At 45.3% G+C, this 27,030-nt stretch overlaps 1 protein-coding gene across 1 annotated transcript in view; it reads left to right on the top strand.

Moving 5' to 3' along the window:
• The first annotated feature begins 3,446 nt into the window (after nt 1–3,446).
• The window catches only part of TESPA1 (thymocyte expressed, positive selection associated 1), a 523,617-nt gene continuing 500,033 nt past the window's right edge, over nt 3,447–27,030 (top strand). The window contains exon 1 of the mRNA XM_069231034.1: nt 3,447–3,598. The gene's annotated coding sequence lies outside the window, so the exon portion shown is untranslated. The remainder of the gene's footprint in view (nt 3,599–27,030) is intronic.

The following is a 27,030-nucleotide window of genomic DNA, read 5'->3' as shown; positions in this document are numbered from 1 at the left end:
AATTCTTAACCACATTGCATTTGTGGTTGGAAAAGTGGTTGATGCAGTGTTTGCATTTGTATGATAATTCCAGAATGGTTAATTTGTAGTAGGCTGGGTTAGCTGTTTGTAATAAAACAGTGTGGAACAAGAGTTGCTTGAATTGTATTAAGTCAAAGATAAATATCAGCACGTTAGTCAGGAATGCTCTGCATTCAAGGGTACCCTAACAAGATATTCCAGAATTGTTGCAATGCTTATTGAGATGCAGGGGTCTGGGTCATACAAAAGGAACATGAACTCAAGCTATCTATACACTTACATCTCACTCACTCACTGTTGCCTTGTATTTTCAGGGGCAGTTATATTTGAGGTTTGCATTTAATCTGACATTTTATGTTCAAATGTTAATTTCATATGGGTAAATGCCTACAATGGATATTGAAATTAAATGTCAGATATAATATTGCCTGGAGTAGATTTACTGTGCAGTGACATTAATGTAGCCAGGTTGGTAGCCCCATAGGCTAATGGATCCACTCCAGGAACCTTTGTTTGACCTCATGGTCAGAGATTCAAATTCCAGCAGATTCACTCAGCCTTTCATAATTTCAAGGTTGATAAAAGGAGACTCACTGAGCTGGGTAACAATAAACATGTGTCTTCCAGCGCCAAGATAGCCCAAGGGGTGAAAATGTGCTTTATGAATACATTTGTTGTGTTATGTAGTACATGTCCATTAAATATATGAGAGCTTTATTTTGCAGTGATGTATTTCAGTTTTTATCGGTATTTTTATCGTCCCAGTTAAAGTTACTTCCGATAATGCTGCTTCATGGCTTTATCAAGGATGAAAGGTTATGTAATGAAGTATCATGTGACATGCATCATTATGTCACGGTCATTTTAATCGTCGTGTGGCTAAACTATATTTTGTGAGGGTCATACTACTGAGGGGGTGATTATGACCTTGGCGGACGGCGGAGGCCGTCCGCCAAGGTACCGCCGCCAAATGACCGCACCGCGGTCAAAAGACCGCGGCGGCCATTCAGACATTTCCTCTGGGCCGGCGGGCGCTCTCCAAAAGAGCGCCCGCCGGCCCAGAGGAAATGCCCCTGCAACGAGGACGCCGGCTCAGAATTGAGCCGGCGTAGTTGCAGGGGTGCGACGGGTGCAGTTTGCACCCGTCGCGTATTTCAGTGTCTGCATTGCAGACACTGAAATACACAGTGGGGCCCTCTTACGGGGGCCCCTGCAGTGCCCATGCCATTGGCATGGGCACTGCAGGGGCCCTCTTACGGGGGCCCCGCGGCACCCCCTACCGCCATCCTGTTCCTGGCGGGAGACCCGCCAGGAACAGGATGGCAGTAGGGGGTGTCAGAATCCCCATGGCGGCGGAGCGCGCTCCGCCGCCATGGAGGATTCCCCCGAGCAGCGGGAAGTCGGCGGGAGACCGCCGACTTTCCGCTTCTGACCGCGGCTGAACCGCCGCGGTCAGAATGCTCGTGAGAGCACCGCCAGCCTGTTGGCGGTGCTCCCGTGGTCGGTGGCCCTGGCGGCCACCGGCCGCCAGGGTCAGAATGACCCCCTGAGTCTGTTGTTTGAACTGTAAAGGTCCTATCCGTCTGTGAATTGTGGTTTATTTTCTCTGGAAGAGTGTTCAATGTTTACCTTCGATAATTCAACGATTAAATGTGTAAAGCGTCAAATACCCAATTGGCACTACTGCAGAGTGCTGAACACATCACTCAATACACTTTATCGCCCATAATTATGTACATATAAGAGAGGCATTTCCTGCGTCCCAGCATTGGATATGATGAATTTCCAGGATTTTTAGTGGTAGATCATGGAATTTTTATAGGGAAATTCTGGAATCCTACAGAAGGTGGGCCACTACCCCCTTTTACATGGCATGTTATTATGAGCATCTCCAACATGACTTTCATCTTCAAGACAGCAGAAAAAGCTTTGTTAAGGCCTTCAGCATTCTGCAGAGCTGAATCAAGGCCCATATTTATGAAAAATGGTGCACAACTGCGCTAATGCAGTTGTACATCATTTTTTTAACACCTGCTAACGTCATTCCTTAACACCTCATCCATGCGCCATATTTATAAAATGACGCACAATGGTGCTAAGGAATCGCTAGCGTTTCACAAAAAGACGCTAGCCGGTGAGGGATGGCGTTAGGTGAAATGGCACTAGTGGGTCAGAAATTACGTTAGGCTGGTTGGCGGCAAAATATCTGCAGCTAGTCAGCCTAGCGTCATTTTTTGATCCACAAGCAGCCAAAATATGGCTCTTGTCTAAGTTTAGACAGTAGTCATTACTCCTACCCCAATGCCCACCACAGGGGACCAGTGTCCCCTGGGCAAGCCCTACTTACCCAGTGCCAGGCAGGGGGCTCCATGTAAGGGGCCCCCAATGGCACACCACACACATACACAAATACTTACCTGCTACTTACCTGGGATGGGCTCCCTCCTCCTGCAGTGTCTCTGTGGTGTGGGTGGTGGTGTTGCTGGGGTTGGGGAGGGCATCTTTGTGCCCATTCCATGATGTTCACCCATGGAAATGGGCCTACCTGTACTTTAACGGCTGGTCTGACCAGGCATTAAATAATGATCCTAAACGGGCTTTGCACCATTATTTAGGCCTGCCTCCAAGTTGCACATAGTTTATGCATTGGGAGTTAAATATGGCCCTGGGGGGACTAGCACCATTTTTAGGAAGGGAATGCCTACCTTGCATTGCATTGACGCAAGGTGGGTTGGCGCACCGTAAAAATGGCGCTAACTCCAAAATTTTGACACTAGACGGGCTAGCGTCAAAATATAAATATGGAGATGTTAGCGCCGCTTTAGAGCCAAAATAAATGGCGCTAAGTTGACTCTAAGCTTCCATAAATATGGGCCCAAATGTTTAGTCACAGTGGGTTTGCAGCCATCTGATTGGAAGGGTGCGCAAGATTTCTCCAAGAAGTACCTCAATGGCAGAGCCTGGCAGACAGGTGATCAGTAGCAACAACATATGCACATTCCACGCGTGTAACAGCATTTGAATTCATACAGTTGCATAAAATATTTTTGCAGAACATATGGACCACCACCCCGTACAGTCAGCCACACGTTTGTTTGTTGTGAACAATCGTTTGGGCTATATATATTTACACTTTTATCGGGTGACTGTCTAGACTAGAGGAAAATAACTTGCGTGTGTCTGTGTCTGCGATGGTACAAAACTCAGCGGTGTTAAACAATAAACTTCAACTTGAGTGAACTTTTCAGAAAGAGTTTAGTGCCGGGTTTCATATCTATCGTTCAGCACCGCCCATTACGGAGGGCTTTGCCATGCTGTTTTTTTCTTTTCGTTTGTGCCGGAGGTTGTGGGTGAGTGATGCTTGCTAGTTTTTCCCCTCCTAAAAGCAAACAGCCTACTTCCTCTTTCCCCGCTGATGTCAAAGCGCCGAGACAGAGCACGCTCGTGACAGTTAGAAGCAGCAGTTACAAGCTGGCAGAGCATCGCTGGCGGCTTTAGGAGATGGATCACTTCATAGACCAGAGGCGGTCAGCAAATCGAACGAGGCTGCGTCAAGCCTACCTTGTACCAAGGGACTGTAAGTAGAACTCTGTCATCTTCATGTAGCTGTACCAAAATCTGAGCAATGTCTTGTTAGGTGCCTCGTGTTAGCACCGTTTTGGTTCAAGGAAAAGATACAAGCGTGAGAACACACACGCTATAGAGTGCAGGGGTGTGTAAGAATGGTCTGTAGCTCAGGATGAAGAGGCTATTGTAAAGATTGTAGGTGGCATCAAACAAAACACAAAAAGAGTAAATATTGCTTTAATTATTGAGCGAGAATTTGAGGAGAGAGATTCTGGGCAAAGAGACAGTAGAAGAGCAAGCAAAGTAGGGAGAAATGTGACCGGGTTTTACATGAATTATATAAATAAATTATTTCTCTCTCTCCCTATTAATCACTGACTACGTGTGCCATTTTTATTTTTTTATTTTCCTGACTGTTCCTTTCTTTATTTCTCATATTATTTGTCCACCTGTTTTCTATGATTTATACCCCTTCTCACTTCCCCAGCTGGCGCAGATATAAGTAGTGCAGCAGACGTAGTGTGCTGGTCTCCAGGAGCTCTCCACATTTCAATTATGGGCGTATGTTACTAACAAAAGGAGGTTAGGATGGCCCTTTTTTATTTCTTTCGGTAGGGCCAATGACACTACTGGTAAGACACTGTCTTCTGCCCCATTATCTCTTTCACAAGCTTCACCTCTTCTGCATGGTCACACCTGATTTTTTAGCTTTATCTGGACCTTACATTTGCTGGAGGTAAAACTATGTGCACTTTACTCCTGCTGAGGAGGGTAAAGTATTTCTGCTTTCACTCTATACATGGTTAACTTGGTATACACCTGTTTGACTTTTTTAATTTGCCTATGCACCCCTAGTACATTGTGTAACAAATGCATCCTGGGTCTTGTAGTTAAATGCCACCTGTAGACTGCAATAATGTCTTCTGCAAGGTGGGCCTGTAAAACATGGCTTCAGACCTTCAATGTGTAGCTGGACAGCTCTAAAATCTATCAAAGTAACACCTTTTGACATTTGGAACCCCGCTTTTAAATATTAATCAGCCACCTCAAAGTATAGTTTCTTGCCCACAAGAGAGGGTGCCTGATATTTAAAAGTAAAACATGTGGAATTAATATTGACATCTTCCTCATGTGAGTAGCTTTCTTTCTGAAGCTATTTTCAATGGCAGGGCTGTAACAGAATCCTAGAAAATTCAAAAACAATTAGGGGGTGCACTACTTCAAAACATCCAATGAAATACAATGAGTACAAAAAGTCCAATACTATCGAACAGATAGTGGTACGAAGTTTCTGTTGGTTTCTTCCCGAAAGCTTTAATTGGTATGAGAAGCTTGTTACAACAATAAGTCAGTGAAGACAAGCAGCAGAGAAGCTTGTTACAACAATAAGTTCATGAAAACAAGCAGCCAACGCGTTTCGCCCTATACAGATGGGCTTCTTCGGGGCCTAGGTGGTATTCCAATTAAAATGAAATGTTGTTCACGATGTGCAAATAGGCGAAAGTATATGAAGATTCTGAAAGAAGTGTATTAGTTGCTGCGTGGTGATCCCGGTAATCGCAAGGGCCAGTAACCAGAGAAACAGAAGAAAGGGAGACGGGCCCGGCCGTGTGCCACCCGTCCAACTATTATTGTACGTGTTTGGCGTCCGAGTATCAAAAAAAAAAAAACTCGGACGCCGAACAAGTACAATAATAAATCTGGTTCTCCACTTGACCCCATGCCGGCAGTCGTATATCCTTTATTGAGAGTGTTGCTTACCCTGTCTTTGTCCACATTTCTCACCTTGAAGGCCCCAAAAACTGCCATTATGAAATCTCTTTCAAAAAAGCCTTCTCCTTGATGGTGGGAGCATTATCATTTTTTTTCTGCTCCTTACCACCAGGTTTTACCGTGCTATGAGAAGCAGTAACAAAATGACTACATCTCGCCCATCCTAACTGGCCGGGCTGACTTGTAGCCATTTCTCCAATGGTCCTTACTCCACAGGGACGTTGGGGAAGTTTGGCCACAGCAGAAATAGAGTAGTCTCCGCCGTGGCCAATCTTAAGGTCCTCCAGCTGTTAAATTAGGCAGCCAGACCACTATGTTGACAGAGACAGAACTCTGTTGCCACTGCAATAGGGTTTCCTTCCAGCCAGGACATCAATCAGGCCCAAATCCCTTTCTCAGCCCCCCCCCTCGGTCTGCCTTTCACTCTTTGCATAATAGGGGCTCGTCATTACTATCAGGGATGGAAGAGTTAAGACCATTTCTAGATTGAGGCGGGATGACAGCTGTCATATTATTAAACTTAAGTTCCACTTTCAACAATCTTCTATCAAGTGCTTTTCACTAGACTTAAAGAAGCTGGAGTAACAGGCAGTGTCTGGGATTGGCTAGCCTCCTATCTCCAAGACTGCATCTTCTTGGTATTTGTAAAACACTACTACTCTACTGTGCAACCTCTTAAAAGTGGAGCACCTCAGGGGTCTTCACTCAGTCCTACACTTTTTAAGATATATGCATGACCACTAGCAGATCTGGTGCAAAGACATGCATCTTGCTGGTATCTTATGCCAATGATTCACAACTGGTCATCTCCCTTTCTAATGACCACACCCACAATGCTGGGCCGTTAAAATCTTTAAAAAAAATGCTTATCAGAGGTGGATGGGGAATAGCTACCTCAAACACAGTAGAGGAAAACAGAGGTCATGAAAGAAACAACACAAAAGGCAGGGCCAGTAATTATTCTCCTGAATGCCAGGGCCTTCGCTCTCCGCCCAAGCCTACTGTTAAAAATCTTGGCATCTGCCTAGACAACAACTTACCTTTTAAACCTCAGGTCAGAAAGCTGGCTGTCAACTGTTTTGGCCTCCTGAGAATGTTAGAGAAAATCTTAGGGACTCTTCCCCAGAGTACAGTCATTCAGGAATTGGTGACCCCTCACCTGGACAATGGTTATGTTCTCTACCTGGGAGTCACTCAAGTCATTTTGAAGAGAATGAAAATCCTTCAAAATGCTGCACTTCAACTATTTCTTCATATGCATAAACATAAGCCAATATATTCCTATCTTGTAAACCTCCTTTGTCTCCCGACAAGCCCATATATTTTATAACTCTATGCCTGGCTTTTCAATCTTTAACTAACACAGGCCTGCTGTTCCTAGGTCAAGTTCTGTACCCCGACCAGAGCATTGAGATCTCTTAATCCAAATCTGGTAATAATTCTGATATTTTGAAAAGCAAGTCAACGTGGCCTTTCCTTTGCATATCATCCCTCAAGTTCTAGAACACCTTACCTCTTCATTTTTTAGACTCTCTCCAAACAAATCCTACTTCAAGAAATCACTGTAGCAAGTATAGGTGTCATTATAAGGTCTTCTAGGACTTACAAATGACCTTCCTCAGAGCACTTTCTGGACTTGTGAAAGATCAGAAAAGGACTAAACCCTGATTGCTGTAATCTGAGAGGAGCTCTTAAGGACTGAACCTGCATCCTCCTGTGTTTAGGGCTATTAAATGAACTCTAAATGTCAATGGGCAGATTTTCTTTGTGGCTAAAATGACACACCAAGCTGAAAAACTGCCTTTTCTTGGTTGAATATTTGCCCGGTCATACTGCGTGGACGCTGCACAAGGCCTTTGATGAATCAAGCCCTGCAGTCCTAAGAGCCCCTGAAGTCTAGGAGCCTTACTCAAAAAGTGGAGAAAAAATGGGTTTACCACTGCAAAGTTTTGGGCCCTCAAAAAACTCTGCCTTTCAGCGCTGGAGTGCCAGGTACAATCACCAGAGCCAAACCGGCAAAGGTGAGGCTTCGCTTGGCTGAAGGAATAGGTTAATTCTCCTTGGAGCTTCTCCACAGCAGAAAATCAATTTTAGCGGGTCCTCAGCAAGAAGGTATCTTGCCCTGTGGAGCCCTCTTCAGATACAGCTCAGCCTCCCACTTTGTCATGGTACTGAAATTAAGTATCCTACTGAACTACACCTTCCCTGGGCCCAGAATTTGTCTGTTTCCTGCTAAAATAATAGCCTAAACAGGACCTCGCTCAACCCTATTTGACTTTGTTGAGACATTTCCAGATAGAATGTGCTGCCTTACCCAGCTGGGAGATTCTGACTTACTTTTTGCAGACAAAGTCCAAAGGGAAAATCCTTGCCCAGGATGCCTGCTTGGTATATTTGACCTCTCAATTCATTGCATGTGGCCCAAAAGTGCACCTAAGTCCTTGTCAACCATGACCATAAACTATCATTGGTGCCTAGCACCTTTTGCCACTGCTTTCATTTATTGGATATTTATCATTTTGGCATCATTGTTGTCATTAAAATGTACTGATTTTTTATATTTCATTTAGAGATTTTTATTGTTTGGTGTTTTGCCTTTTGATACTGCATAATTTCTTCACATTTTGCTTTAAGTTAAGCCCACCCCAAATAATAATTCACTTTCTTACATTTTCTAATTTTAACATGTTTTTGAACTGTTTCAGCTTCTTTCCTTTTTTCCTTCTTCTCCTCCTTATTGCTTTCTTTTCTGCCCTTTCGTCCGCTGTCTTCTTAACTACCCTTTAACTCTGCTTTCTTTGATCTTCCTAACCACTCCTCTCTTCTCACTCTGCGTGTTCTGATCACTTTCCTGTTTTGTTTTAGTCTTAATGTCACTGCCTCTTCTGCTCTTGTCCCACTTTCTCCATGTCTTGTTTGCTTTGTCACTGAGTGCTCAGCTTCTTCAACTGCCTTCATTTTTATGTACATCTCCTCCTCTTTGTCATTCTCTGGACACCTGGTGTATTATCTTTTTCTATGGTTGTTTCCCCTCTATTTTTTCTCTCCTTACTTCCCACATATTCTATACTTTCCATCCCTGATCCTCACTTTCTCTGCCTTCTTTTTTACTTCTGCCTTCTTTCATCATCTCTCTTGCTTCCTCTGATATTCTGCCTGTCCCTGCATCTTTTTCACCATCACTTTCTCTGCCCTCCAGCTCTTTATGTTTGCCTACCCTTTTCAGCTCTTATCCTCTGCCTCACCTACAGTATTCATGGCTATTTCTATGCCTCCTCTGCTCCCCCAGATCTTTGTCTGTCTCTTGTTCTTTCCCCTGTGCGGCTTCTTTTTCACACTTTCTATGCATCTTGTGCCCCCTTATCTCCTTCTCTTTTGAACACTCACTCAATTCCTTGTTTCTATGAATATTTTGCCCCCAAACTCTGCCAGATTTTCTCCTATCTCTCACACCATCCTCTCGATATTCTACTTTCAGAATACCCTCCCAGCTGCCTTCCTGCTCTCTCGCAACCCTTCTTCATTTCTCTGTCTCTTCTTCAGCATCGAGGCAAAGACAGAGAATTAAATGTTTTGTCATGTTGGACGTTCAAAAAGGAAGATACAATTAACAAGGATTGGCAGACCTAATCGGTCTAGCTTTTCGTTAGGGACATGTTTGGCAGTCTTTAGGCAACTTTATGTGTATCACTGCAGCTTGCCTAGAAAACAAAACCTCTAATGAAGTATCATTTTAGGCACTTTCATATGGTGGGTATGGCCTCCTTCTGAACAGACTGCAATAGCAAAGTTAGGTTATAGCTTCAAAAAATAATGTTAAGAAAAAGAGGCAAAATATGAAGTTTCATTGAATCTCTAAGCAACCTATTGTGCATGTCCTTGTGCTAGGGTGGTTGACACCACTTTCAATCCTTGGGCTGACAAACCTTTTTCTCTCTGTTCCAAGGGGTGAAAAGATCAACATAAAATTTCAAACATCAATTCCAGTGTAACACAGTTTTTCACACATTCAATCTCGGAGATGGATTTGAAGCTTAAAACGATTTTATCACATACTCAAAGCTAGACTTACATATATGAGTCTAAAAAACATTACATAAATGTAAAGGATTACCAAATGTGAATAGAAGAGGTGCACCACATGAAATTTGATTAAAATGTAGAAGACCAATATTTCAATAACAGAAATACAGAAAATGAGAAAACGTATATGGTGCCTTGAATTCAGGCATAAGTTCTCCTGCATAATGTTCCTGACTATTCTATATCAAAAAGATTTTAGACAAAAATGTCAGAAGTATTGAATCCTCTGTAGAGGTTCTGGCATGAGAGATGTGTGCAGCATGTTGCCATAGAGTTTAGCAAAGACTGAGAAGTCTGTACTTCTCATAGATCTGTTCTAGTCAGCTGGCAAAAGGAATCTGAATTCTCAGTTAACTAAATGATATTTAAAACCCTAGATCCTCAAAAGGCTGTCCTCATGGCCAAAACCTTCCTTTGGAAAAAAAAGTTATACATTTTGGTGGTCATTATGACATTGGAGGTTCCTGTTCAAGTGGTGGTAATACTGCCAACAGGCTGGAGGTAATTACCACCAAATGATGACCATGGCGGTGATAACTCCCATAGACAGCCAATGTACTACACCAACCGCCAGAGGGTTAACACCACTGACCACGGTGGCAGCCATCAACAGCCAGACGGGAGACAAGGCACCTCCCACCACATTATGACATAGCAAACAGCCACGATTTCTGGGACGGTACCAATGGCATCAAAAGCCTGCAAACAGATCACAGAAGACAAAAGACTCACCATCAGTAGCCCAGAGAAGAACAACGCCGCCATGGAAACGGAACTACAAGTCTTACCTAAGCTCTATGCCATGCTCCACCTGGAACACCAATGCCGACAAAGACGACGACTGTGAGTACAACTGCCTAGCATACAAGGGAGGGAGGGAGGAAAAGGAGAGGGATACACACACGCACAACACACACCATTCACACACAATCCATACACACAACCAGCTGCAGTGGAAAAACAATGTCACAGGACCCACGTCATAATAATGCAAGGAGAATATTTAGAAACTGATATTGTAATTTGATGCCAACAGCCATCATATTGTCCATGTGGTAAACAAATATAAATGTAGTAAATGTCCAGATAGGTCCAATGGTCAGTCTAAAGTACAAATGACCCACATGGCCACAGGGCACAGTCCAAGCCCCAGCTTGTTTCCTGACAATATCCACACTACACTGTGCAGGGGCATCGTGTTGGAAATGGGCAGGCATCTCAGGGGGAAGGGGGTGGGGGGCACCTCAGCCGAAGTAGTGAACTTGCCCACTGGTTCTGGAGGGGGTTCCATGCCCATTTCACTTTGCTGGGGAGTGCAAGGTCACAGGGGACTCCTTGTACATCAGTCCGTGTAGGGTGGCCTACATGCCCTCTGCTGCAGGTGATGGCTGCCGTGTGTCAGCTTCAGGTGATGGCTGCTGTGTCTCAGCTGCAGGTGATGGCTGTTGTGTCTCAGCTGCAGGTGAGGGCTCCTTGCCCACTGCTGTTGGAGGGGGCCTCTTGCCTCTCGTATTTGGTGGAGTGGGAACCTTCTCTTACTTGGGTGATGGACATGGATCCTTCCCCTTCTTGGGAGGTGGAGTGGTATCCTTCCCCTTCTTGGCTGGTGGAGTGGGATCCTTCCCTTTCTTGGGTGGTAGAGTGGAAACCTTTCCTTTCTTGCCTCTACATCTATGAGGTGCCTCCACTGTCCCCGTGGCATGTCCTTTGGGTTTCACCACCCTAGTCCTCCCTTTTTGAGGTAGAGGTGTGCTTGCAGTAAGAGTGGCAGCTCTCACACTCTTGGGCCCCTTCATGCCAGCAGCTGTTGACTTGATGGGAGTAGTGGCAGACTGTTTGGCTGAGGTGCTAGGCTGGGTCGTTGGGACCCTACTCTTATGGGGTGGAGGGGGATTGAAGAGGTCAAGCTGGGCAAGGAAAAGCTTCTTAGGGATGGTGGGGCAGGATGAGGGAGGAGGGATGGGAGTGGAGGTTAAGGGAGTGGTTTTTGGAGGTGTACCTCTGCTGGACATGGGCAGTGTGCTAATGTGAGGTGGATAGCTTTTGGGAGTCTGAGTGCGTGCGTTTGTGTCTCTTGGGGGGGCAGACAGGGTGTGAGAGGACACAGGGGACGCGTGGATGGATGTTGTGGAGGTGTCTGCAAGTGAGGTGTGTGTGCTGTTTGGTGAAGGGATAGTGGTGGTGGCTGTTGATGCAGTGCATGCTGGTGTGAGTGCAGATGTAACTGCGAGGGAGGAGGAGGAGTAGGGGGAGACAGTGGATGTTGTTTCATGTGCAACTGTCTGGTGTTTGTGTGAGTGCATGTGGCCTGAAGTGTGCTGCCTGTGTCTGTCTGTGCCACTCTTGTGTGATGTTTTATGTGCATGCTTGTCTGTATGTGTGCGTGGGAGGGGTTGGGGTTGAGGAGACTGGGACTGGGAAGTGGTAGATGGAGGGGGGACGGTAGGAACAGGGACAATGGCTGCCATCAGATAGGAGGCCAGAGCCTGAAGCGATCTCTGTTGGGCCACCAAGCCACTGTGGATCCCCTCCAGGAATGCACTGCATTGCTGCATCTGGGATGCCAGCCCCTGGATGGCATTCACAATGGTTGACTGCCCTACAGATATGGATCTCAGGAGGCCAATATCCTCCTCACTGAGGGCAGCAGGGCTCACTGAGGCAGGGCCTGGGGTGTCTGGGGCGAGGGAGATGCCCACACTCCTGGGTGAGCGGGCACGGGCAACTCTGTGAGAGGCTACTGGGAGGGCAGTGCTGGTACAGGGGGTGGAAGCTTCACCTGTAGCTGGGGTGGTCCTAGAGGTGTCCGACACCACCAGGGAGCTTCCATCAGAGGAGGAATCAGAGTCAATGTTGTCACTTCCTGTCTCCGTCGTGGTGTTCTCCTCGCCCTCCGTCCCACTGGTTTCCTAAGCGTCTGTGGACTCTGCCTCCTGGGTCCTGTGGGATGCTGCTCCCTCTGTTGCCGGTGCCCCTGCTCCTCCACCAGATGATGCTAATGCACACATGGACAGGATGACAGAAGAAAAAAAGGGGGGAAGAAAAATGGAGCACTGGGTCAATCTCAGCACCAACAACATAGTTGGCATACACATTACCATCACACACAGGGATCAGGGTTGTGCACTTTGAACCGCACTAGTATTCAATTGGCTAGGTTCCACAGCAAGATGAGGACCAACTGCACCCCTCCTGGGACCCACTTAACCCTGTCTAACATGGAAATGCAACCTAGCTAGTTTAACAGATTTAGCAATACACCCATTACCCTTGAGTTGGATCACGCTGCAATGTCTGACCTGGCATTAAGGGGCACCCACTCACATGACACCCTCCACCAGGATCCCATTCCACCTTCCAAATATTGTTGTTACACCCACTGTACTCACTCCCTTGTGGCTGCTGTGCTGCCCTCAAGCACCCATCCAGCTCTGGGTAGGCCACCGCCAGTATGCAGGCCATCGGGGGGTCAGGTTCCAACGGGCATCCCTCACTCGTTAGGAGGCCATCCCCAGCTGGGCCTCCGCGTTCTTCCCGGCCCAGCATCTCAGGTCCTCCCACCTTTTCTGACAGTGGGTGCTCCGCCCAGGGTCCACACGATCTTGGCGATAGCATGCCACAAACCCTTCTTCTGATGGGCGCTGAGCTGCAGAGGTAATGCAGACAAGAGGACACCATTACACATACAATCCAGCCTGTCACACATATGGCCCACAAATCCCATGTCCATCTCCATTGGCACACACATCCCCCGGCGTCCACCATGTGCACTACCACCATACATACCACTCCCTCAAATGACACAATGCTTGCACACACATCTCCATGCAACCTTGTCACATGCATCGTGCCCAAGGTGTTGGTCTGGAGGCCCATACAGCTGTCCATACTGGGGTAGGACCCCATCAACCAAGTGCTCCAACTCCTCCGAAGTGAAGGCAAGGGTGCTTTCCCCGGTCACACGGGCCATGGCCTGATCCAGAAACAGGTCACAGCAGCACACGCAGTATAGGTGTTGTCCTGTGGAAAGTCAGGAATCAAGTGAGGTTAAAGATTGAAAATGGCGGTCACTGGAGATCACCATTGGCCACTGTACTCCATAGAGCCCCATATTAACCAATAAAGAACAGCACGGTGGTGCAAAACTGCCTTCCGCCATGATACCCAACGCCGGTAGAGTTACCTGACTTCCACCTGTCCATAGGTACAGGACAGGCGGTCGCCATTTTATGGTAGTGGGCAACATTCAGATGATGGAGAACTGCGTCATAGCTATTATTTGCACATACATTGCCATTCCCATTGTCCCATCACATAAATGCTCTATGTACACTGAGGTGGTGGTTCCATTGTTCAAATTGTGACAGCCAACTCACTCTTGTGTCCCTTAGATACCTACTACAGTGGGTGAATATAAAGGTGCAGCATAGAAAGGAATAGAAAGGTGCAGCAAAATAAGCTCCTTCTAGAAAATTAAACCATTAAAAGAAATTCAGGCTTTCACTCCGGCCACATAATACAGACATAAATGCATACTTGATTTAAATTAGTATACTAATTTTTTGTATAAGGCAATGAATATAAATGGTAACAAATATATTATTTCTAAACAATATAATACAAACGTGTTTAAGGAAACGATTAATAAATGTGGTTCACATGGAATAATCATAAGCGCACCTAACTAATATGCATTTCAGTGCACCACATTAGATGAAAGCCATTTACACAAATAATATATGAAGCTGATTACTCCTGCCTTTACAATTTAGAAGTACATAACGGCACAGCCTAGTTATGCTCTATCAATCCACCCTTTGATAATGTTTTAAGTCATAACAAATGTATTTCCTCTCAGATGAGACTCTATAAAACTTGATTGTCTTCATCATCTTCTGCCTTGATTCCTCTCAACACTTCATGTCATCATAATATTTACACTGAGTGTCTTCCATTTCAGCCTGTTCTCTCTTCCTTCCCTTCTGAATCTTCCTTCCCAGAAAGACTCGTATGCAACAAACAGAACCACTGCCACTTTTGGGATAATCAATAATGGTTTCAGAATAAACCATAGAACTCCACTTCCCAAGTTCCCAAACCACCTGCCTTTAGCAAAAAATCCATCTCTAATTGCTTCCCATGCACCTGTCACTTCCAGCTCCTTTAAATTATTTGTCAATCCTGAAATATTCTGAATATACTTCCCCAAATCCTTACTCTTGTCTGGAAAATAGACACAACATTGGCGGACTTTCAGCATTTGGCAGAATCCGCCCTCTTTTGTGAGTAACAAGTTCAACACAAGTTGATTTTGTAACAACATTGATCTTATCACCACCAACTCTGTGTTTACAAGCAACAAAGTATTTACTGTGCTAGTAGCTAACTTGTCCACTAATGTATCCAGCTTTCTAATTTTCAAATCATTCAAAATCACCCCTACTGAAGGAATCAACACACCAAAGAAGTCTTCAACCATTTCTGAAGCACTGGCTCCTTGTCTAGCTATAGGTTTTACCTTCCATACCGGATCCTCAAGATGCTCCACATGATAGATCCTTGGAAATACTATTGTCATATGCAGGTACCATGCCACCCATTCAGTAACTTAAAATATGCATACTGTCCACAAATAACAAATACTTCAGGAATCACAAGATCTTTTCCATCCACAAGTAATTCACTGTTGACTCTAACAGCAAAAACATGTTCACAATCACTTTTGCTTATGAACAATGGGTCTATGTAACCTTGACTAATGTGAATGCACGATTTCCCTTTGTGTTGCCAATCTAAAGTCAATGCTGGGAAATTCCTTTGCACCTGATATTTAATTTCTTCCTTATGCCATTTATGTTGTTTTCTGAGATCCTTATCTGTCTTGGTTCTGGATTCCAATTCCCTCCTTCGGTCTTCTACTAAATTTAAAAACTTATTTTCTATCTCAGTCACGGAACAAGTCAGATTGTGTCTGTGTGCAAATACAGTGTCAAAAGGTTTCAATGAAATGAAATACTTCCCTGCTATTTCTGCACTTTAAGGATTTTTACTTAAATGTTTGAATAATGGAACTTCTGGCAACACTGAATCATAATTTGGGAAATAATATTGAAAACTTCCCTCATTGTAAAATATGCACAATAAGAGACTTCAAGAGATGCCATAACTCAACAATGTGATGATATGTAATACCTTTTGACACCGAAGCCAGTAAGTGTGTACAAACGTAACAGTCTCCGGCATTCATTGTGTTAATATTTTCATGCAGCAACTTACAGTATACATTTGCTGAATAACCTCCTCTAGACCCATCAAAGTGTAATAGTTTCTAAACTAACTAGTAAATGTTTATGTATTTAGGATTTAAAGTCTGTGTGATAATACTAGGGGAGGTGTAGGGGAAAACCTACCTATTAACAGTACCTCTAATGTAACAAGGAAATTAAGCACTAAAACACCTTTTATGTACCTATGCCTGTTTTTCTAATTTTGCTCTATTACATTGTCAGAATCAGATCTATTATCTATTAAATGTAGCAGCAGCAAAATATGTCTTCATTGACTGAGTAATATGAATAGCACAGAATTTATTAACATATGTACATATGTTTTTGAGATATCCCTAGTCATGCTTTGTGTTCTTCTAAATGACAACCCTTGTTCTTCTTTCACTCGAGTCTAGGTATCTTCCTCAGTTCTCTGCCCCAATCAATATAAATGTCTCTAATGTTCGCACAGACCAAGTTCAGAAATGGCAATGAAAATTCAATGTACAGTTCAACCACACTGTTCAGTTCAAAAAGGTTCAGCCAAACTTGTATATTGACTCCAATATTCCCAGAACTCACCATTGGCCTCATTATGACAAAGGCAGCAAATGCCGCCTACTGCCACGGCGACGGCCGTCACCATACCGTGGCTACCGACCGTCCATGGAATTATGACCGTAGCCAGAACTCCACCAGAAGGCTGGTGGAATTCTGGCTACGGTCATGGTAGTGGACGGTGGTAACGTGGCGCTGCTGCCAGCAGCAATGCCACGCCAGCAAAACACCTCCTACCATATCATGTTCCATGATACGGCCTGGCGGTGTTTTTCTGGTGGACACTGCTGCTGGTAGCAGCGCTGCGTTCCGTCTCCTGCCGGAGGACCCCCTGCAAGCAGGTAAGTCGAATTCTACGGCAGAAGAGGGGACGGGTGTGTTGTGTGCATGTATGGGGGTGTGTATGACTGTGTTTCAATGCGTGCATGCGTGTGTAATGCGTGTGTGCCTGAGTGTGTGTGTGTGTGTGTACATGCATGTTGTGTCATGTGATTGCGTGTGTGCCTGGATATATGTTCGTGAGTGTTGCTGTGAGTGTGTATGAATGTATGCATGTGTGGGTGAATGTGTGTATGCCTGTGTGTATGGGTGTGTATGGGTGTGTATGTATGTGCATGTATGTGTGTATATGTGTGGGGGTTAGGAGGGGGAGGGTGGGAGAGGACTCTGGGGAAGGGAAAGGGAGGCGGGAGAGACCCCTTTCAGTGCCAGGGAAGGAATGCAGAAACCATGGCGATGGGCGGGGTCAAAATGCTATGGGTGACCTAGTGACGGCCGCCGGGTTGAAGACTGTAGTCTCCAGCCCGATGGTCGTTACCACCGTGGCGGTCGGTGTGTTAACTTGGCGGTTCGGCTTTGGCCAAACCACTAATATCATAATAGTGAAGGTATGTACCACCAGCCTGTTGGCAGTAATGCCTCCATTATTACACTGACCGCCGGGGGCCGTAATGACTCCCTATATGTTTAATTTGAAATGTAGGTCCCCTTAGGTGAAGAATACCTATGACTACACTCTCTTGTTCTCTTTGACCTTCTCTGAGCGGCACCTTCATCCTCACTTTCACTTAGATCAGAGTTCTTAGTTTCTTCAGTGATTGTTTGAGGCACACTTTCTTTAGTCAAGCTCACTCTCACTCCCTCTAGCCTTCTGGGCTATTGGTCCCCAGCTTCCACGTGCACTCTTACAGCACTGGATCCTTTGTCAGGGTTTGATTCTGAGTTCGACTTGTTCACTGCTGGACAAGGCTCAGTCACTTTTGTTTCAGCTTCAATTGTAGCTTGCTTATGACCCCCTTCAGACCGACCAAGGGCTGTTTCTGGCTCTTGCTGGTCCCTGACAGCTTGACTAACCTGCTCCTGATGCCTCTCTGTCAACACAGGTCATTCTGGAACAGGTGTTGTCGAATCAAGGGGACATTTGACTCTGTGAGTATGGGAAGTGTGAATCCAGTTGGGGGGTGGGGCTCCACACTTCACAGCTGTTGCAGTAACCAGGATCACCTAGTACGGCCTGTGCCAACAAGGGCTCTATGCACATCTTCCTGATGTGTTTCTTCGCCAAGACCGAGTCACCAGGACTGAGATCATGGCACTGTTGCTGATGCGATGGGGCTGTAGCTGCTCCAACCTGATGAGACACAGAACACTCTACATCAGCTAGTCCTTTGCAATAGTCCAGGACCATATCATCAGCAGTCTTCACAAGTGCATTCACAGGAATCACTGACAGTCTCATTGTCCTCCCCATAATGATCATGTGGGTGGACAGTCTAGTCTTTTGATCAGGTACACTCCAAAAGACTCATCAAAACAAGAGACAGAGCATCAGGCCATTTTAGAGTTGTCGAAGCACACACTTTCATCGCCCTGGAATTTAACATGTCATTCACTTGCTCCACGAGACCTGATGCCTCAGGTCTATAGCTGCAATGTAGCCTCTGTTCCATTTGCAGTGCTGCACACAACAACCTCAGGACCTCATTATTGAAATAAGTTCCCTGATCTGATTCCAGGGAGGTCAGGAAACCAAGTCTAGGGATATTCCTTTAACAACAATTTAGTCATCATTTCACCTGGTTGGACATGCCTGTACCCAACGGTAAAAAATACACACCACAACCAAAACGTATCTCAAACCAATTGCATAAAGCATCGATATAAAATCAAATCCCACTGAATCTTGTTAAAAGGCCCACCTGACCTTCCTATGTGACTCAGGGTAACTGCAGTTCTTTTCCCAACAGTATTCTGTTGACACACAGTACACTGCACCTGTGACACAACACATCAGCCATCAACCTAAATTTAGGATTGAATCAAGTTTGTCTGAACAACCTCAGCATAGCATCCCTATTAATGTGAGCTGCACCATGAAAATGTCTCGCCATCAGAGGTAATCGACTATTCAGCAACACTGGTCTTCCATCCATCAAAACCCAGATGTCATCATCTCTTTTGACACAACCTGCTCTAACCCAGCTCTTCTGTTCCTCCTCGGACACTTCCGCCTGCATCCGCTTTACTTCCTCCAGGTATCAGCTGTTATCAACAAGAGGTTGAAGTTAGTCTTATCCAGACTCATTTATAAATTCCCCATTAAATGCACACACATTATGGGAACAGTACTTTGTAACCTCATCTGCGTATCTGTTGCCCAAAGTCACATGATCATCTCCAGAACTGTGTGCAGGGCACTTGGCCACTGCAACCTCCTCAGGCAATAGTAATGCATCAAGAAGGTTTCTGACTTGTTTGCCATTTTGAACTGGAGATCCGGAGGATGTCATAAACCCCCTCCGGGACCATAGTTGTCCAATGTCATGAATCACACCAAAGCCATACTGACTATTGGTAAAGATTGTCACTTTCAATTGATCAGAAACAGAACATGCTCTAGTAAGTGCAATAAACTCAGCCACTTGTGCAGACAATATTCCTTCTATCCAAAAAACTTTCACAACTCCAGAAAGTGTCCACCACTGGCTCGTAAGCATGAACCATCTACACAGAGCCCAAAATCACATTCAGACAATGGTGCATCACGGATGTCTGGTATCGACTTGGTGCATAATTCAGTGACTTCAAGACAGTCGTGGTCCCTTTCACAATCATTATTACTTCCCTGTCCCAGTATTGGTAACAGAGTAGAGACGTTCAGGATACCACAACATTTGACAGTCATGTTCTCTGCAGCCAAAATAATCTGCTCATACTTAGTGAGCCAGCTGCTTGTAAGGTATTCTGCTTCTGGTCAACAATAATTCCACGGACTGGGGAAGGTACACAGTCAATGGGAGACCCGTAATTATATTTTCACATCTCTCTATGCTAGTGGTGACTGCGGCCACTGCTTTAAGACAGCCAGACAGCATAGATGCCACAGGATCCAGCATGGCAGAAAAATAAGGTCTCTTGGCATTTCCATACATTTGTGTCAGCAAAAGGTTTGTTATAATCAGGCATCTCTAGGGCTGGGGCACCACAGAAACATTCTCTCAGCTCTAGAAACATGATAAGACAGTCATTACCCCATGGTACAGGATCAGACACATCCTTGTGTGTCAGCCTCTGTAAAGGCTTGGCCACGAGGGAAAAGTTAGGTATCCACTCTACATAGTAGCCTGCCATTTCCAGAAACATCCTTTATTCTCTCTGTGTGGTTGGCAGGTTCATTCTCACGATGGCTGAGATTCTCTCTTGCAACACTTTTCTTGCTCCTTTCTTAATATGGTGTCTAAGATATTGGATGTCTTTTTGGCGATTTTGCAACTTTCCTGGGGATACCTAGTGTCCATTCTCCGCCAGGTGGTTCAGTAGTGCAATAGTATCCCGTTGACAGGCTTTGTATGATTTCGATGCAGCCATTAGGTCATCTATGTACTAGATCAGGACTGAATTACAGGGCATAACCAAAGATTCCAGATTTTTTTTTAGAATTTGATTAAACATTTAAGGACTCTCCGTATGCCCTTGTGGAACTCAGCACCATGCCAAGTCCCTATTGCCGAACCGAAATGCACAGAAGAATTAGCTATCCTCATGCAACGTATAGAAAAAGAAGGCTTGACATAAATCAATAATAGTGAACCACTCAGCCTTACAAGGAATCTGAAATAATAGTACAGCTCAATTTGGTACCACAGACAAAAAGGAAGCACAATGTAGTTTATTTTTCAAAGGTCCTGCACAATACTATATTTGCCACTCGGTTTCTCAAAACCCATCATTGGTGAATTACAAGGACTGCTTATTATTTCTTTTCAAATTCCCTGTTGGATCATTAACTTGATTACAAGAGTTACCCCAGCAATTGTTTCAGGGGTCAAATTGTATTGTGGCATCCATAGAAACGTAGCATTTGGTTTAATAGATATTCTGACATGCTCAACACCTTTTATCAGTCCAATATCCTTTCCTGTAAAATTCCACACTTCATGCTTAACTGTTTCTCTCAGATCAAAGGGAAGATCATGAACAGTCAGTAAAGTCAATAAAGTACAGCGTAACTCATTTCTCATTACTTTAAAGACAGCATCTGCATCTTGAGTTTGTATCTCAATTCCTGTAGGCGTGCAAAAGATAACACAATTCAATTTGGAAGGCAAATCTTTTCCCAAGAGATTCATTGGACTATAATCACATATTATAAATTTGTGTTTGTCTTCAAAGGATCCTATCTAAATATGACTGGAGCAGTTTCCTGAGTTACCATCTGTTTATTTTCTATAAAAACAACTTGGACTGTTTTTCTTAAGAGGTGTGGGTTCAGGATTTCTACTGTTCTCAGAGTAGAATGGGTTGCACCAATATCAACGAAAATTGACAGGGGCTGCCCATCCCCTTTACTGACTATGAATGGTCTGCTCTGGTCTATCTCTAAGGCTGTGCCAAGTATCCTCTCAGGCACCAGCAGGCCTGATTGGAATCATTCCTCTCACCGGATTCAAACAAAGTAAACTGTTGGAAAGGATTATTATCGTATGACATATTGGCATTCATTCTCAAACCCTGATTTAAATTCTGTCAAGGCACACCACCATTTTGCTGTGGCATTTGAGGTTGTCGGACTTGCATCATCGGAGCTTGAGGCACATTAAAATGTTGACTCCTAGGCCATTGAACGCTCTTCATCTGATTTGGATTATTACCTTGAGAGGGCACAAATCCTGCATTTTGAATCTGATTAGCTGGATTAAAACAACATTCCCGCTTCCAATGTCCCACCTTATTACGCATGTAACAGGGAATTGTCCTTTTTAAACTAATTACATCCATTCCTGTACTTGGGTCAGTAGGAACTCCTTGACCTCTACCCTGCATTGAGTATGGTGCTTGCTGATACACACCCTGCATCGTCCTCATGTTACTTACAACTGGGATCCTTTGGCTAGTTCTGTGACCTGCCTTCATCTGGGTGGCCATCAGTTTCTCTTTCAACTTTTTTCTGTTTCATCTCAATCTCATATGGCAGCACTCGGCGCACCGCAAAATTTCATCAGTTAGTTACAACTGGGGCCATTTGGCTAGTTCTGTGAGTCGCTTTCATCTGGGCAGCCATCAGTTTCTCCTTCAAACTTTTCTGTTTCATCTCAATCTCATTGGGCCAGCACTTGGCGTACCGCAAAATTTCATCAATCGACTTATTTTACCAACAAATCAAATGTTACTGGATCATTATGCTGATCTCCTGCCTCAACCCTATCACAAACCTTGAAACAAAATGCCCCATATCCTTGGCTTCTAATGTCTCCAAACCACTGCACTGTTTGAAAGCTTGTAAGAGGCATTCATAATAGGCATGAATCGACTCATTTGAGTCTTGGGTCATCCTGTCTATCTTGACCCAATCAACATCTTGGGGAGACACCTTCTCTTTCAAAAACATCATAATTTTTTACTAGGTAAATGCTTTGAAGTTAGGGGTGGATCGAAAGGTGTTGCTTTGAACCACAGATGTCTCCCTTAAATGTTCTGTCTATCTGCCCTGGGGTCCTGGGATGCAGATATATATTTTTATGGGTGCTATGTTTTAGCTCTGGGAGGCCAAGTGTCACAACCTCTGCCCCCATCTATCTGACCAGGTCCCAAATGGCAGGGATCTTGTCAAGCACTAGCCTGTTCGACCCAGGGAGAGGCAATGCTGACCCATGTTGCTTGCTCCCAACTCCACCTAGACGTTGCGTGCATCTCACTTACTTGTACGTGATCGGCATGGGAATGTTCCCAGGGAAAGGGGATGGATGAGAGAGAGAGAGAGAGACAAAGTTGTCACCTGGCAGGATCAGTATAACTATTGGTGGTCTACGAAGAGCAGATATCTCCTATGATGAATTAAACATTTGGTCAAATATATACTTTTCATGTAACCGATATACTAAAACTATTCTTTGCCAATTCTCACAAACAAGTTGTACCTGTCATGGTCCCCTTTCCCACTTTTGATTACTTTCCCCCCTCTCTAGGGATCTTCAAGAGACAGTATGGAACCAGCACCCAGGTACAATGTTTAGCCTTCTATACTATCTACATATATTCCCACCTTGTTCTCAAGTCAATGTGTCCCCACTGGAAGACCTACCTAACGTGTTTGAGAAATTCACTATACATCTTGCTCTTTGGGTCTTGATGTGACTTTCTAAAACAAAATCATACTCACAATCGTAGACATATAGCAGGTGATAAAGAATAAAAATCAATTCTTAAGTATTTCGATTTCTCAAATATGCAGGCATTAATCAGCGCAGCGTGTTAGTATCGATCAACGGTGTGGGCTTGTCATCCTTAGTTCAATGATACAAACAGTATGAGGTCATTCCCCTGCAAACATCTATTGCAAGCAGACTTAATAAGCCTCAGCTTTCCATATTACTGTAGAGGTAAAACAACTCTCATGGGTAGTGCAAACACACGTGGGTGTTCGGCACTTCCTGGGCACGCGTGATTTGTATGCATGCACCTGCCTGCTAACGCAGAAGACACTTGGTTCAACCACCAACATGGTGCTTGTGTGCCCTGGGTTAAACTGAGCCCACAGGATCTTTCTCTATTAGGAAATATACATGCGTAATATGCGCACTATGATCACAATGGCCATGTGGGACTCCCTATAGGAACCACTCCACCCACCTGTGACCATGGATGCCTGTGGTCGAAGGCGCTAAGCCCCATCGATACCTGGTTCTGCTGGGATAGTCTAACCCCACACCCTAGTATCAGTGCCAGTCTCAATCCATATGGATGGCATGTGTGCTTTCCCTTTGCATTGCCAGAGGGAACGGGCTCAGAGCCGGAGGCTCTTGAATCATATGGTGCCCTGATGTTGTTTAGAAATTTGCAGGCCCACTGCCTGGCCCACACCATATGGGGAGCCCCCACATGTACTGAGGCATGGGTGAATGCCTTATTGGGGTCTACCCAAGGCCAGCAGAGTCCTGTGCACCATACGCAGATCAGTGTCATGTCCAACAAATGGGAAGCACCCGTACTTCCACCCTATCCATACAGGGGGCCTGGGCCCGGGGCTCACAGCTACTGACTAGGGAATTAGCTCCCCACTTGGGGTCCTGGCAAGTTTCCCTCCGGCAGGGGGCCTCCCTTTCTAGGTAGCCTTCCCTACCCGAGCACATCCTTTGGGATACCTTCATCTGGCTCTACCTCATCCTCCGACTCCTCTATTGGGGCCACTGGGGATGGGGTAGGCCCCACTCAAGGTAAGTCCCCTTTTCAAGGGGTCCACACCCTGAGTGCAGGTGCTCACAGGCCCTGCAGGCCTACTCAATCAGGCCTTGGACATGGCTAAGGGGGTTGCCACTCTGGCCACACAGGTGCCTGCACGTCTCCTGGCAACTAGAGTCACCCACACCCTGGACAGCTAACAGACCCTTAGTACAGGGCTAATCAGGGTGTTGTGCCTGCCATGCGCTCCCCAGCCCCTTCCTACTACAGGTAGGTCAGGGACCTCAGTTCTCCCCTGCCAGACAGCAGGGAAGTGTTCAGAGTTCTAAGGCTCAGCAAAGGGAGACAACATAGGCAAAGGGAAAAAAGTGAAAAGTTTAATGTTTTTTGCCCTAAGGAGAGCCATGTCCAACACTTGCCAATTCTTCTTCATCACCAAAGGCAAAGGACCTTTATTTATTGGGTTAGTACTTGGTTCGGTCTCAGGCCACTGGACAGACATGTTTACATGGCCCCGCTCGCTAACATCGCCCGATCCCACAACCTCTTCTCATACGCCGACGACACCCAGCTGATCTGCCAAGAGCTACCTCCACGAAGGAATGAAGGCCATCACAGAATGGATGAAGAGCAGCTGCCTCAAACTCCATTCCGACAAGACAAAAGTCCTCATCTTTGGCTCCATCCCCTCCACATGGGATGACTCCTGGTGCCTGCCACTCTCGGAACCACTCCGACTCCCACTGACCACGTACGCAACCTAGGACTCATCTTGGGCCCCTCACTATCCATGACCCAGCAAGTCAACGCTATCTCCTCCTCCTGCTTCAACACCCTCCGCATGATCCAAAAGATCTACAAATGGATACCCACTGAAACCAGAAGAACAGTCACCCAAGCCCTCATAAGAAGCAAGCTGGACTATGGCAATGCTCTCTACGCAGGAACCTCAGTCAAACTCCAGTAGAGGCTGCAACGCATCCAGAACGCCTCCTCATGCCTCATCCTGAACATCCCTCGCCACTGCCACATCACAGACCACCTGAAAAAAATGCACTGGCTCCCAGTCAACAAGGGAATCACTTTTAAACTCCTCACCCATGCTCACAAAGCACTGCACAACACCGTCCCAGAATACCTCAATAGAGGACTCTCTCCTTCTACACCCCGACCTAGCAGCTCCGCTCTGCCGACCTCGCTCTCACAACCGTCCCACACATCCACAGAACTACAATGGTCGGTAGATCATTCTTGCACCTCGCCACCAAAACGTGGAACACTCTTCCCACCCACCTGCGCCAGACCAAAGACCTCCTTACCTTACGGAAACTTCTCAAGACCTGGCTGTTCGAGCTGTAGCAGTACTCCCCCCCCTTCTCCATCCTCCCCTCCTCAGTGCCATGAGACCCTCACAGGTGAGTAGTGCGCTTTACAAATTCCTGATTGATTGATGGTATATGCGCATAACCCCCCCAAGGCCCTTCTCATAAGGGAAAGGTTGTGGCTCACCCTTCTCCTACTCCCAGAGGTGGTTCTCCTGAAGGTTTCTTTACCTCCTTTTTTGTCTAATTATTTTCCCACTTATCTAACTCATTCCACTTCCTGATGTTATGGATTATTTCCTTAATTTGAGTTTCATCCCTGTTATTCTCATCTCGCTAATGTATTTTTGCTGAAGCACACTCAATAGCTCCTTTGTAAAGCTTTGGTTTTATTCAAATCCACTTCATATGTGTGTGCCAGTTCTGTGACTTATCGTAGACCTGTCCTGCTTGTCTAGTAACATCTCTACACATGAATGTGAATTAATTTTCCTGATACATGTCTAATCAATCCAAGCCAATATTTCCAACAATCATTGCATCCAATTCTATGGTAAGCTTCATCACATCCAACATTCTTCCTTTCAGTGATGACTTTCTCTATATGGAGTGTTCTTATTGCAAGCTTTCACCCACTTATCGACCGCCTTAGCACTGATGATTGTTCCACTCACTACAGCAATGTTGGGCCTAATATAATTTCCTTGAGCACCATTTCCAATATTCAATGGTGGTTCCCACATTAAAGTTGCATGGGTAGGTATTTTCTTTTAAGTACTTATGGAGGTACTTCCTGACAGATTCAATGTTGAATCTGCACTATCTCCAGATGTAGTGCTAGTATGTGTTGGGATCAAAGGGACAACTTCTCTAGCATCTAGACAATTTGGAACTCCCCTCTGTCCACTAACAGGACTGGGCACACCCAAATTGTAAGTGTTGTTCCTGGACCTGTCTCCTTTGTACATAGGAACAACCAGGACAAAAGTAACTGGAACAGTCAGGGCATCTACAGTGCTTTTTATAGGATCCACAGGAACATACTCCCTCAGACACTCACTCCTCGATCCATGAGGTACATTAACTGAAGTGGCTCCCACAGGACTAGAAGTCATCTTATTTGGAGCTGTAGCAAAAGTAATCATTCCACTACCATCTGCACCATTGTTTCCACCCTCACCTCTGGCTTCATTATATGGAAGTGGATGTTCGGACAACAGTCTGTCCAAAAAACTATCTCTAGACTCATTATCACTGGCTTCATTAACATCACCCAGTTCCTTTGACTTAATTTCTTTTGTTCTCCTGCTCTTTCCCCTATCATCCTCTCCTTCTTTATTTTGAATAGTTAGGGTTGGTTACAGCCTAACTCCCTCGATCATGTCAGCCCTCTATCTTTTCTGTTCAGAATCCCACTTAGCATCCGCATAGGTGGGTATAGCTTTCTGTGCTCTACCATAGTATCTCTCCTTATCTCTAGCATGCGTGGCAAGCTCCCAAGCATTAAGTGCTTCATATTGAGCGGGTTCCGGAGGGGGCTTCATATCATATAGCACCCTCCTCAAATTTTTGATTATTCTCAAACTGAATGTGCCATATCGGAGAAATCTTAATGCACCCTCTTTTTCCGTGATCTTGTGCCATTGACCAATCCTAACACACGTATGTAGCCCTACATTTATCACCATATAGGGGGTCATTCTGACCCCAGCGGTCTAAGACCGCCGGGGCCAGGGTCGGCGGGAGCACCGCCGACAGGCCGG

Source organism: Pleurodeles waltl, chromosome 4_2, assembly GCF_031143425.1.
Source record: "Pleurodeles waltl isolate 20211129_DDA chromosome 4_2, aPleWal1.hap1.20221129, whole genome shotgun sequence".
In the NCBI taxonomy this organism is placed as follows: Eukaryota; Metazoa; Chordata; class Amphibia; order Caudata; family Salamandridae; genus Pleurodeles; species Pleurodeles waltl.
The sequence above is the reverse complement of the archived record's forward strand: the minus strand, read 5'-3'. Positions and strand labels throughout refer to the sequence as shown.